The sequence below is a fragment of the Globicephala melas genome, chromosome 12 (genome assembly GCF_963455315.2).
Source record: "Globicephala melas chromosome 12, mGloMel1.2, whole genome shotgun sequence".
NCBI classification, from domain to species: Eukaryota; Metazoa; Chordata; class Mammalia; order Artiodactyla; family Delphinidae; genus Globicephala; species Globicephala melas.
In genome coordinates, this window is record NC_083325.1 from 88,020,151 (window position 1) to 88,033,496 (window position 13,346).

Genomic DNA, 13,346 nt, shown 5'->3' on the forward strand with positions numbered 1-13,346 from the left:
TCTTTGGGCTGTATTCCGGGAAAAGGAGCTGCACGTGCGAGGAGAAGCTTCGTCAGCTCCCTGTGCCTGTGGCACTGGGTGTTGGAGCTGTTGGGAGAGCCCATGGAACCAGAGGCACGCAGCAGGACCGCGGGCAGTGCCCTGTGGGGAAGGCGGAGGCTCGCGTAGCTTCGTGGGGAGAGGATTCAGGACAGAGCAGAGCTCCGTGGCCGTGTGCCTAGGGACATGCTGACGAGGGATGCAGCGGGGGAGGGAGCGGCTGGCACTGGGTTTGAGGCTGTCCTGCACGAGGGGCGGGGGCGTCCCTCTCACCGTGGTCGGGGGTGTGTGTCTGTGGGCTCCTCTCTTCCCCTGGGGCTTCAGCCCCATCTCCACTGCTAGTGATGGGATGGAGCAGCCTGACCCCCGAGTGTGCCCCCCGTAGAGCAGATTGAGGGGTGCACAGCTCTGCGGAGGACGCAGAGTACGCGTCACAGCCCTTGAACAGTGGCGGGACGGTCCTTTGCACAGAGCCAGTTTGCAGACACGGCCAAGACACTAAGACCCTAGGTCGTATCGGGATGACTTTGGAAGCTGTCAGTCCCTTCGGATTAATTTTTCCTCCCAGGACACAGGGAGAACCTGACGGGTAGATCCAGGGAAGCAGGTGTCACTTGACGTTAGAAAGACTGGGCTCTGCCCCACACGCCAGCCACCAGTAAAACCGTCACAGCTAGTCCTGAACAGGGATTTCCAAACTTTTCTTTTTTAAAGACACAGAATGTATTTTTCATGTGTGTGTGTGTGTGTGTGTGTGTGTGTGTGTGTGTGTGTAGCACTATAGTATGTGTGTAGAGTGGCCAAGACCACAGCTGCTGGCCTGGCTGACAGGGTGGCCTCTCTCTGCTTGGAGTCTGTGATGTTCAAATAGCCACTACTGCATCTGATTAAATTCAAAGAAGAAACATCTTACCGAGCGCTCTGTGTGGTTTCTGTTAACTTCCCACCACGTTGCAGGAGCTCTCGAGACATCAGAAGGGTGGGGTCTGGGCAGAGTCAGAGTTGCCTGTGATAAAGCTGCCCATGACCTGACCACTGCCTAGAGTAACAACTAATTTCTCATGGCGTGGGTAGCTCTTACCTGGAGCCGATAGCAAAGTTGACCCACTGCCTGGAGACACCTATCCTAACACCTGTGAGGGCCGCGCTTCGCTGTAAGCCCAGGAGGAAGGGGCAGTGAGTATCTGGGGTGTGAGAGGGTCCACAGAGGTGGTAGAGCTGCAGTGCACGTGGTGACCAGTCCAGGAGGTGCCTGTGGACTAGGCTTTCTGATGCTCTTCTCGGAGCCCAAATGAGTGTCCAGGGGACAGGACGGCTCACCACGGAGCGTGCAGCGCTGCTGAGAGGGCAGAGCACGAGCCACTCCCCGTCTAGCCGGGGCCCTACTCGTCAGGCGCCGCACGGGCTGCAGGGCGATTCCATCCTGTCGCCAAGTGCCCTGAAGGCCTGCCCTGACCATGGACACCACGGAGGAAGCCTCTCACCCAGGGCATGACGCCCTTTACCCAGCGTCTGCTGAACGGCCCTGGGAATTCTCGTTGGAGTGGCCTGGCTGGTGGCGCTGGGGGCTGGTGGCAAGGCTCTATGTGTATCAGAATGTTCTGAGCTGAAGTCATTCAGCAAATCATGTCATGAGTCTGTAGATTCGCGATGTGGTAATTTCTCAAAGATTGTTCTGTGATGGAATGAAAGGAAACAAAAGAAGTGCTGAGAAAGGATGGCACAGGACTCAGGAAAACTCATACAGCGGAGGAAGAATACATTTTTTTATTCACCTGGAAGCCTGCATTGAACTGAAAGTTTTTATATAATTGGTTTAGAATGGCTAATCTTGTTTAATGTGAAAAACGACTCGTTTTTTTTTTTTTTGTCCTATTAATGGCTATATTTTTCTAGATTTAGCGATTAGGTTTTATATTTGGTTTTAGTTTTTTTGCAAAACATTTCCCCTCCCATCTCTGCCTCAAATTTTATTATATTGACATTTGGTAAGAGTTGAATCCTTGTCTTAACCCATTGGGGCAGCTATATAAATACTGTAGATTGGGTGACTTATAAACAACAGACGTTGATTTCTCACAGTTCTGGAGGCTGGAGGCCCAAGGTCAGGCCTTGGGCCTGATAGATTCCATGTCTGGTGAGGACCTGCTTGCTCATCCATAGACGGTGTCCTCAGATGGTGAAGGGGTCCGTGGTGTCTTTTACAAGGACACAAACGCCATCATGAGGCTCCACTCATGACCTGACCACCTCCCAAAGGCCCCGCCTCCTGATACCATTGCATTGGGGGTTAGAATTTCAACATTGAATTTGGAGGGGGGTGGGTGGGGCACAAACTTTCAGTCCGTAGTCATCCGGTATAAAGAAATAGGCATTACTTTAACCTCTGCCTGCTGTTGTCATCATCTTGGCAAAAGTTGCTATGATGCAGCTGAGGGCTTTTTTGGAGGTTGTTATCTGTTGATCACAGGAGCCTGGGTGGTGTTGGTAGCATCAGATGAAGCTGGGTTTGAATCCCAGCCCTCCACGAGGCTGTGTGACCTTGGGGAAGTTTCTTGGGTTCTCTGAGGCTGAGAATCGCTATTTGTAAAGGAGGAATAACACACCTACTTGTGAAGATCGTTGTGGTGACGAGGGAGATGCTTGAGGTGGGTCTCACGGTAGCTGGCTGTAAAGGAAAGCTCTGTTCATCACCATCGTGGCGCTGTGAGGAGCATCCCAGTCATATTAGGCCCACGATCCTTGTCAGCCTGGCCAGACACCAGGGTCCCCCAAGTTCCCTGTGCAGGTCTCAGCCCTCGGCCTTACCTGGAACCAGAATATTTCACAGTAGGGCCAGGCGGCAGGAGTTTTGAGCCATCCCTGAGAGGTTTTAGCAGGTAGCTAAGATCTTTTTCAGAGAGCAGGACACAGTGGACCCAAGGCCACCGCGTTGTCCAGCAGTGGGTGCCTGGGCGGTGCCCCTGGGGTGGCCGCAAGACAAGGGACAGATGGCTTTGGAGTCAGGCAGAGATCCATCTGATTCCCGACTGTGCCCTTACCAGCTGTGTGCCCTCGGCTATGGGTACATGGCCGCACCAACTGTCCCACGTGATAATATCCAATTACGTTCTCGCCAAGGAAGGCTGGGACATGGTTGATACTTAAGAACTTTGGTTTTGCTGTTTGTAAAATGTTAATAATGCCATAATACAAAAAGAGAATAACCGGCAGGTCTGTCGTACGGATTAAAAGAGAGGCTGTGGACAGGACCTGGCCCAGCTGCTCACCCATGCGTGTCCCCTCGTGGTATCATCCCACATGCGTTTTAAACATGTTGCCCACTGAATATGCATTCATGCTGGTTGTTTTTAAACCTCTTGTCTTAATGGAAGTATGCCTTGTATTTAGATAAAGCTATTTTTAAAATACATCTTTTCAATAATATTATCTTGATCTATACCATCATGCATTTAGCAGGTAGCCATCTTTCCTAGATCCTTTTGAAAGCAGATGGGTTGTAAATGATAAATCTTCAGTGCCAGCAGAATCTGATACAGAGAAGGCATTCAGGTATGTAATGAAGTGTGTGCTACTCACATAAGACGGCATCCCATTTTGCCTTGATGTGAATCCTAATTACAGAAAAATTGAATTCTTGACCTCCAAGTGTCTGTGTAGTGATGCTGGGTGCGACTGTTCCCTGAGCTGTGTCCCCCGCCGTCCCCACCGCTGCGGGCACTGGTGCTCAGACCCAGCGGGAGCTCGTTCCTCGGTGTGGACACTGGGTTTCAGGGCTGTTGTCCTTGTCGAAGCCGGAGATGCGGAATCTCGGGTGCTCGAGCAGAAGCCGAAGTTCAAGCCTGTTTTCCCTCCTGATCAGAGAGCCGAGCTGCCTCCCCACGTGTGGAGAGGTCCAACAGCCCTGGCTGCTTTCCCTGCTCCGCAGCCTGGCCTGTAGCCCTAGGAGGTGAGCTGGGCTTTCTCCACATCCCTCTTGCTTAGTTGAGGCAGAAACAGACACACGTGGTCCAGTGGCCATCAGCCTGGTCGGTCACAGCAGGGCCAGGGACGTGGGCTCTGCCTCCCAGGCGTCCTGCGCCTGCATTTTGTCCTCTTTCCGTCCCCGCCTTCCCTGGGTCCTGTCTCGCCCCTGTCCCCATCACCTTCCTCCTTGGCAAACCCTGGGGCACCTTAAATTCAGTACGGATGGCCAGATGGCAAGAGCTGTGATAAAGCCTGAGTCGGAATTAATAACCTTTACGAAATGTTCCTAAAGGGGTTCAGCTGGAGTTGACTGCTGTGGCCCCGTCTTAGGGGAAAGATTTTTCTCTTGACTGTGTTTTAGGTCCCCGGGAACTTTTACCTTTCCAAATCACAGCCCTCCGTACCTGATTGCCTACCACGTGTTAGTGGCAAAATAGCATCTTTAATATAAGGGGTCATCATTTTGTGTCCTTTTGCATTTAAAGAAGGGCTTTACATCTCTCACCGTCTTTTGAGTGCTTTATATGACACGATAACGACCGCTCGGCACTGTCCTGGGCTGTTTCCACCCGCTGGCCCTGGCCTAGACCTGTAGGTGCGGCACTGGGCCGGACGCATAAGGAAGACCACTGAACAGGGAAGCAGGTACAGACCCTAGTGGAGAATAGCGGCTCGCGGGCGAGGTAAAGTGAGGGAGGGTGTGGTTTTGGTTGGGGCAGGAGAGGGGAGAGCGTGCGTGCGTGTGTGTGCGTGTCACACGTGTGCACTGTGCAGAGATCTGGGAGAATCCCGCTCCAGGGGCTGCCGTGGGCCTGACACAGGCAGTGTCCGCATGTCCAGGTGCAGACAGCACGGAGGCCAGGCCAGCCGTGTCGGGAGTGGGAAGTAGCCGGGCTGCCTTGTGAGGTGGGAGGCTGGCAGGCTGGGTCCTGGAGGGCCCTGCAGGCCCAGCTCTAAGGACGGTGGGACGTGTGGCCAAGGGCAGGGGAGGGGTGGCTCGCCCATCCATCCTTTCCACGGGTATGTATCCAGCTGCTGCTTGCGCAGCGCGTGTGGGGCTTGAGGGAGCACAGGTCCTTGCGGCCTGCCCCCGGGGACGGGCCTGTGCCTCCGGGGACCGGGGTTGTGGGGTGGGGGCGGGGCAAAGCAGGGGGCGGAGTGCGGCGGCTGCGGGAGGACTTGGGGGCCCGTCCTGCGAGAGCTGCTGGCAGTGCCAGCTGGGGGTTCTGGATGCCCGTGATGCCTGGTGTCAGAGGAGCAGAGACACTGGTGCTGCTGGTGGAGATGGGGCGCCTGGGAGCCTGGGTGATGAGCGGTTTGGGTTCAGTGCTGGACGGGAAGTGTGCCCTGCATCCGGTCAGTGGGGCTGCGGGATGACAGGCGGGCTGCCCGTGAAAACTGGGTGCGGTCGACACCTCTGCGGGTTCAGGGCCGAGGCCCTGGGCCTGCAGTGCCTGCCGGCCGGGGATGGGGAAGCTGAGGCGGCAGCGAGGGTGGGGAGCTCGCCGCCTGATTCCTGTGCCCCCCGTTACCAAGTCCAAGCTCGCTCTGCTCGCCGCACCACAGGCTGGTGGCCGAGAGGTGAGGTACCAGGGCAAGCAATAACGACTATTCGGAAAGCCAGCGAACCGGGAAGACGGTGGGCTCATACCCCAGAGATCCATCTTGCCTGTGTTAGAATTCAGGCTCCTTTTATACTACAAAGGAGGGAGTAAAGTCGGACACTGCCTGGTTCCCATCGGCCTCCGGAGGGGAGCTGTTACTTCCTTGCTCCTGCCGTCATTCACAGGGGTCCTGCTCAGGATGCTTGCTGGGAGCCAGACAGGGGTGTTTTAGCTTAACGCTCATGGCCTGGGAGGTAGGGTTCCCAGAGGTGGGCCATTATGGATAATTTAAGCTCATAGGCCACAGCCCTTTAATGATCAACTTGTGATGGAAGACAGAGGGTTCTTCCCTGTTACACCAAGCGCCCAGGCCGGGGAGGCGAGGACCCAGGGCCGCCCGTGGGCCTCACCCGCCTCCTGGGCCCTGCGTCTCCCACCCCAGTTCCTGCCGCTGGTTGTGGAGGCGTCACCTCTGGGTCTTGACAACCCCCCTCCCCCGACCCCTGTCTGCACAGAGGGAAAGGACACTCTGAGGCTGGCGTCCTTTGTTTTAAAACTCAGTCTGGGACGTAACCCTCTTAGAGTGCAAGAGTGGCAGAGGAGCGGCAGAGAAGAGAGGCAAAGCAGTGGGCATGCGGAGGCCGGGGGGAGGGCAGCAGAGGGGCTGTCTCCTGTCTCCCCGCCCAGCCAGTCCTGTTCCAGGAGAGAGCAGGTGGGCAGCTAAAACTGCAGAAGCGGAGCAGTGTGTGAGAGTCGTGGGTTTGGAGGGCTGCCTCTAATCAGGGGAGACGGTGAATGTGGAGGGACCGGGGGGAAGCCCCGTGATCACAGCAGGGTGGCTGTCCTCCTGTCCGCGGGCCGGGACGTGGTGGCCTGGGGGGATGTCCAGCCTGCGCAGAGGGTGGCGCCAAGGTGACGCCGCACTCTGTGAATTTTGGAGAGAGTCCCTCCCCGCCACCCCTCTGCCACTCTCGTCCTGTGAGAGGTTGGCCAACTGAAGGCGCTGGACCCTCCTTTGAGAAGCCCCCTCCTCATAGACGTTCCATAAGTGCAGGGCCCTGCATTGAGTAAGAGGTGTCTGTTTTTTTTGTTTTGTTTTGTTTTACGGTACGCGGGCCTCTCACTGCCGTGGCCTATCCCACTGCAGAGCACAGGCTCTGGACGCGCAGGCTCAGCGGCCATGGCTCATGGGCCCAGCCGCTCCGCGGCATGTGGGATCTTCCCGGACCAGGGCACGAACCCGTGTCCCCTGCATCGGCAGGCGGACTCTCAACCACTGCGCCACCAGGGAAGCCCAAGATGTGTCTGATTTTAGAGGTCGGGCTCCCAAGGTGGGTGTGTCTCCGCCATCCTGCAGCATCTGACCCTGTCTTCAGTGGAAGCTTTTCTCTGAGATGGTGAAGGGTCGGTCCTGTCCACTGGGATCTGCGCCTGGGGATTCGAGTCAAGTGTCTGCCACTCCGGCACTGGCTGATAGGTCCAGGAGCGACCCTTGAGGAGCCCGAGGGAGGGAGGGGAGGGGAGGCGGGTCCTGTTGCCCAGCGATGACTCCAGTCAGCACGTGTTCTTACGAGGACCACAGCAATGGCCTGGCTTTGTAATTGTCTTGTTTTTTATAGTAGTATTCCTGCATCATTAATGACTGTAATTTGCTCGATACTGCCAGTCAGAGAAGCAAAAGAACTTTCCAACACCCTAGCAGACCAATGATGGAAAACCTTTTTTCAGCTGTAGCATCTGGTGTTTCATGGTCATCTGTCTGTTTATTCCATGGTAACTTTTGGAGGAGTTGGGTAACTTTAATGAAAATTTCTGAAACTACTAAAGGGTCCCCAAATCTGCTTCAAATTCAGTGTTTGACTTCCTTTTCTGTTTTGGGATGAGATAGTGGTCTGTAGTTTAGAGGACCTCTGTGTCCCTTAGTTGAAGTAGAAGAGTATTTGGAAAAGAACATCCCTGGTTTCCAGTGAGGGAAGCGGGTCACGCGTGGCCCGCTTCTCCTGCGGACTCCCTTTCCCCCAGCACTGGCCCCTCCCTGTCCAGACTCACCTCCCAAGATCCTCTCTCTAACCCACATTGCAGGTGGTGGGTGGACAGCCCCAGTGCGTTAGAAAGCCTGGGTGGGGTCGCTGCTGGTCTTCTAGGAGCCAGCGAGGTCCTGTCCTTGAACCTCACAGACTGTGTGTCCAGCATTTCACAGGAACTGCTCCTGGGGAAAAGGACACTAACAGCCTCAGGAGTGGCCCTGAGGGTGCAGCTAATGTCGTGGAGCGTTGAGGCTGGGGCAGGTGGATACAGCCGGCATGAGCAGGAGACGGACTGGAGCTGGTCCCTGCGGGAGGGGCCTTCCTGGTCTTCTTTTCCTCTTAGGAAACCAGAGAACCTGGCTGATGCTGGGCACACAGTGAATGGGTGGGTGGATCGCACGCTGGACGGGCACCAGAGCACATGTCCACCCGTCCATCCCTCGGTCCGTGCACCCAGCAAGTACCGTCGAGCGCGTGCCATGTGCTGGGCAAGTCTCTCGTGTTGGGAGGACAGGCGTTACCTAGACACCCCGCCCACGTGGAGCTTCATTTCGTGGAAGCAGCTGTGTCTCTTCAGCAGGCCCAGTGCCTGGTGTCGGCAGCTTTGCTCTGGACTCAGGCCTCCGGTCCGTCTGCTCCTCCCTGCTGCCGTGTCCTCGGCCGTGTCCTGGGCTGGCTACCCCTCTCTGGACTTTGGTTTCCTCTCTGCATGTGAGATGGGTGACCCGCCGTGGGGCTGCTGGGCACGCGGACGTGGTGCCTGTGCCCTGCGAGGGGCCCTGGGGGCCGCGAGGCGATGCAGGGCACCCCTGCCCTCCAGAGCACGCTGCCTTTTCTGTGCGCTGACGAACGGGCTTCCCACTCCGTGAGGTGAAAGTACACGACCCCTCAGAGGACACGCCTGAAAGCTTGACAGCCACGGCAGCTCCAGACCTGAGCTCCAGACTCTCTCACCTGGTGTTCCCACGTTCTCAGGACACCCCCGGCAGGAAGGCCTCCTGGACCACCCTCCTCCTGTGCGCCCATCCTGGGGCTTTTCTGAGGCCCAGCTCTGCCGTGGAGATGAGTGGAAACTGTGTCAGGTGAGGCGTTTTCAGGGTCACACGCAGGTGTGCCTGGTGACAGCAGTCATGACGTGCCCTCGAGGTTCGCCCGGAACTTCTGGAGGGATGCAGCCGGGGTCCATCTGCTCCCATGTGCAGCGGCTGACACTGGCCCTTGGCCGGGAACACTGAGCAGTGGCTGCAACGTCTGTGTGGCCCCTCGACGTGGCTGCTTGGCTTTCTGGCGCCAGGACTCTGGGTCCAAGGGCGAGAGAGCTGAGAGCGGGTGCACCTCTCGGTCATTTTCAGTGGTGGTATGAAGTGTCTCTTGTATGTAACCAATTCTCCTTTGGTTATGTTTTCAATGTTTTTCTCTTATAAACAAAGCTGTATTGAAAATCTGTACATACTCTTTTGTTCTTATTTGAACTTTCCTTCTGGAAGCAGTGCTGGGTTGCTGGGTATTTTTCCACGGCCTTCACAGCTCCTTGGTCCCTCCATGGCTGAATTGCAGGGGCTCCTGCCCTCCAGCCCCGCTGCATCCCCCGCCCCCTCTCCTGCCGCCTGTGCTCCGCTGAATGTCCCTGCAGGTTGGCTGGGCCCTGCTCCTGTCTCATCCTGCTGCCGAGGCCGAGGGAAGCCACCACCTGAGTGTCACCTGCAGTACAGGGGACAGAGCTCCCGCCTAGAGGTGACAGGCAACGCTTTTACTCACCACTCGTGGTGGCTCCCCCAGCCATGAAGGATGCTGCAGGGAAGGAACCAGGTTCCCATGTGCAGCACTGACTGAAGATGCCACACGCCACACGCGGAGCAGCGGGGGAAGGGGAAGCTGGGAAACCCAGAGGAGGAGGGAGAGGGGGAGGGGGAGGAGGGGAGGGGGAGGGGGACTGGGTGGAGGATGCGGTGGAGGACGGGGGGGGGCAGGCCAGGCAGGAAGGAGCTGTGGCGGATGACCCACCCTCGGGCACGGGGCGGCGAGGCGGAGGGAGAGCGAGGGCTGATGTGGGGGCGTGCAGACCCGTTGCCTGGGACCGTGTCGGCGGACTGGGGTCTGTCAGCTCCAGCCGTTTGTTTCCCTGTCGCGTTACCCCTCGTCCAGCAGCTGGGCTGTGGGGTGCCGGTCGGGTGCCAGGAGGGATCGTTATCGGAGGTCCACCGCGTACACACCCGCCACCCGCCCGCTTCCCAGCCCTCCCTTTCAGGAGCTTTCCAGCAAATGAAAATGGCACCGTTAGACCAACTTCAGCCGCCTGCGGGATTTGTAAAGACGTGAGCGCTTGGAGATTGTCCCGTGGAAAGTGCTGTGAATGTGTAAGGTGTTGTCAAGCCCCCCAAGCAGCTTTTGTGTGTGTGTGTGTTTCGTGGAAAGGTCCAGAATTTCCAAATAGTGGCCAGTTCATTTAAAGAAGACTGATGATCAGGCAGACGTGTTTTAAATTGAGTCTTTTACTTTCGTGTTTCAGAATCCCCCGCTGCACTTCCTGCATTTTGAGCCATTTTAAGTAGAATAAAGAGAGGAAAGGGGAACATTTACAATAAGAAAAAGGAAAAAGCATTAACCTTCGTTCTCACTGCTAGTCGGCAGGGGTTGTTTCCTAAGAGCGCGTCCCCGAGATGGCTCCTTCTCTCTGCTCCGCACTTTACTGGGCGGGTGAGGGCTGCTGTGCTCAGTAGCCAGGCCACCAGATCAGCCTGCTTGTTGGTGGCGAGGATCCGGCTTCTGGAGCTGGCTCCGGCCCACCACCCCGAGCGCGGTAATGGGCGCCAGCTGGGCTCCCGCGCCTGTGGAGGGGCACACGCTTCAGTGGCCGTTCCCTGGGCAACGGCATCACACAGCCAGCTGGCCCTGTCCCCAGCCCATCAGAGCACACCCCTGCCGGGAGCCTGCGCCATAGCCGCGACCCTCCGTAGGCTCTGACGGCAGAGCGTTTGCAGTCGGGGGTCAAGGTTAAACCCAAGGACCCCCTGTGCCGGCAGTTCTTAGGGCGCTGGCCCAGGCACACCGCCACAGCTTTGGGGTGCGCAGTCCCTGGAAGGAGCCGAGTCTGTACAAGTCGAGTTTCCGAGACGGGCAGACTCTGTGGTCTGAAGCTGGCCTGCTGGAGGGAGAGCCGGCGCCCCCTTAGAGGTGGGCAGGGAGAAGCCTCTGCGGGAGCAGCCTGGCCGAGCCGCAGGATCAGTGGTCAGGGAGGGGGGGCAGGGTCGGCGGTCAGGGAGGGGGGCCCTGGCCGACCTGTTCTCTGCCGGGCGCCGGTGCGCGGTCTGTGGGCAGGGGCTGCAGGGCGAGAGGCAGGTGGCCTGGGCGCGTTCCTGTGGTCACTTGGAGGAGGCTGGTGGCGGTGGCCCCAGCGCCGCCCGCAGGGCCTGCTACAGAGACTGGGGGAGTCTGGACAGCACGGGGGCCACGGCTGTGAATGTCTCTGGCGGTCTCAGGAGTAATGGGGCGGGTGGTCCCAGCAGAGCCGGGAGGGCAGGGCTGTGCTGGAGCTCTGGGACGAGGGCCGTGAGTGGGAACCTGCGCCTTTGTGCTCACGTGGTTCCGTCCTGGCTGGTGCAGGGGCCACACAGGGGCCTGAGGGAGGAACCAGAAGGCTGGCCTGGGTGTGAGGCCTTCCGGAGCTGGGTGGGCCGCCGGGGCTCTGGGCTCGGGGCTCTGGGCTGGGAGGCCGTGGAAAGGTCACTGCCAGGCGGAGACAGCAGGGCCCCAGGGGGACGAGGGTTCTGGCCCACTCGGGGTCGAGCTCTCTGGACACCCTGGCACCGTGCCACTCACGGGACCCCTTGCAGAAGCCTTCCTCCTGCAGTGCCCCCAGACCCCCGACTGGGCAGGCCGACAGGAGGGTGCCCGAGGGGCTGCGTGTTTGTCGCAGAGCGGGCTGTGACCGGCGCCTACGGAGCTGAGATGGGGGCACGGTAGTAACCCTTCCAGCTTCGTGGGCCGTGCGGACCCTTTCTCAGGCTCTTCCTGTCTCCCTTTTTGTCCCTTTTAAAATGCAAACCCATGCTCAGCTCGTGGGCCATGCGGAAACAGGTGGCGGGCCCGACTGGGCCGGCGGGCAGGGCGTGCACACCCCGGAGGAGGTTCCGGTGGGTTCAGGACCCGAGAGCAGGTGCGGCTGTGCCGGAGCCGGGAGCCGTTGTCTCTGCTGGCGCTGGGGCCTGGCTGCTGGTGGCCCTTCCAAGCTGCCTTGTGAGCAGAAACCCTCCATCGATACCCGAGTCTGAAGCCGAGGCTGCGTTGTCTTGCCTCCGTGACGGCAGCACACCGGAACCGTGGCTGCAGTTGGCGTCGCCTGCCGATGAGCTTTGTGGCGATCCACTGCCACCGCCCTGGGCCCTGCCGCCCCCTCGCAGGTGCCCTGTGGGTTTGGTGCGGATGGGAGCACGCTCAGCGTGCCAGCCCTTTCCCAAGGCCAGGGCCGCCTGGGCTCTCGACGCCCGTGTGCGGTGCTGCCTCTGGCTCCTGGACGTCTCACCACTGGCTCCGCTGCCCCTGGGGTGGGTGCTGTGTGGGGGCCCTTCCCCCTGCCTTCTCCAGTGCACCTTCAGGAGCTGGGCCCGCTGGCCCCGCTGGCCCTTCGCGGGGGGGCCTTGGCCGCCACCCCGTAGGTCTGACGGCTAGACGGCGGGTGTGCTGAGCCCGGGGGCTCCGTCAGCTCTCACGGGGCCCTCTCCTTGTGGCCCAGCTGTCCTGGAAAGCGCCTGGCTTCTTTGGGGGAAGGCTTTGAGGAAAACGTACAGTGTATTCTCGTGGCAGTGCTATCGGGTCTTTCCCCAGGGGGACCTGGGTTTCCCTAAAAGCAGGGGCCCTGGTCTGTGAACTGTCTCAGGAACCGAGTGAGAGGCTGTGACTCTTCACTGTGGGGCTCAGGGCAGGCTCCACCCAGACCCGAGTCTGCTGGTCACACAGGTCGGGGGCTCTTGAGGACCCGCCCAGATCTCCTCTCTCTCTTCTCCGAGGCCAGAGCCGCCAGGCTAGCGTGCTTCCTTCCTGGGCCCACCCGTCTGTGGAGCTCACGGCCAGCCCCCCACCCCATCCTGTCCCTGCGATGCATCTCCGGTACAGGGGCTCCTGCACTAGTGCTGGGGTGAGGCACCTCTCTCTCCTTTGTGCCTCACTGCAGGCTCCTTCCCGCGCCGGGCGGAGTAGTTCACGCAGGACGCTCTTCTCAAGCACCGAGAAGGCTGAGGTGGTTATAGGCGGGCTCACTGGCGGGCAGGCCGAGTTATGCCTGGTCAGGCGGTTGCTTGTTGCTTGGTGGAGCGGATTCTGCCTCATTCACCCTGCTCAGCCTGTGTCAGACCAGAGCCGGCTGAGGTCTCTAAAGACAGCCTGGGATTCTGAGCTGCAGCACCTGTGGCAGCCCCTCCCCTCCAGCTGGGCTCAGACTGTGTCCCCAGCCAGGCACCGCTGGCCCTTTCGCCGAGCCGACCGGCACGGTTGCCGAGGCTTACAGAGACTCTCATCTCCTCTGAGCCCCCTAAGCCCTGGACTCGACATCCCTGCAGCAGTCCGCACACTGCGTGGGCACACTTGCAGCCTCGAGTACGCCTTTTCCACTCGTTTGCCCGATTATCTTTTTATCTCACTAAGTGCCTTTAGCTCGTGTGTTACCTGTAAAAGATAGACTAGCATCAAATTGGCCTTTAGGGCACGGCTTGTA

The 13,346-nt window shown here is 58.8% G+C and overlaps 1 protein-coding gene across 4 annotated transcripts in view; it reads left to right on the forward strand.

Annotated features, from left to right (window-relative positions):
• Window positions 1-13,346, forward strand: part of EIPR1 (EARP complex and GARP complex interacting protein 1) — an 88,287-nt gene that overhangs the window by 32,524 nt on the left and 42,417 nt on the right. Inside the window, exon 1 of one of the 4 annotated variants that reach the window (XM_060309412.2) lies at window positions 10,599-10,810. The exons of the other annotated variants lie outside the window; for them this stretch is intronic. The gene's annotated coding sequence lies outside the window, so the exon portion shown is untranslated. Of the gene's footprint in view, window positions 1-10,598; window positions 10,811-13,346 lie in introns of those variants that run through there. 4 annotated transcript variants of the gene reach the window in all.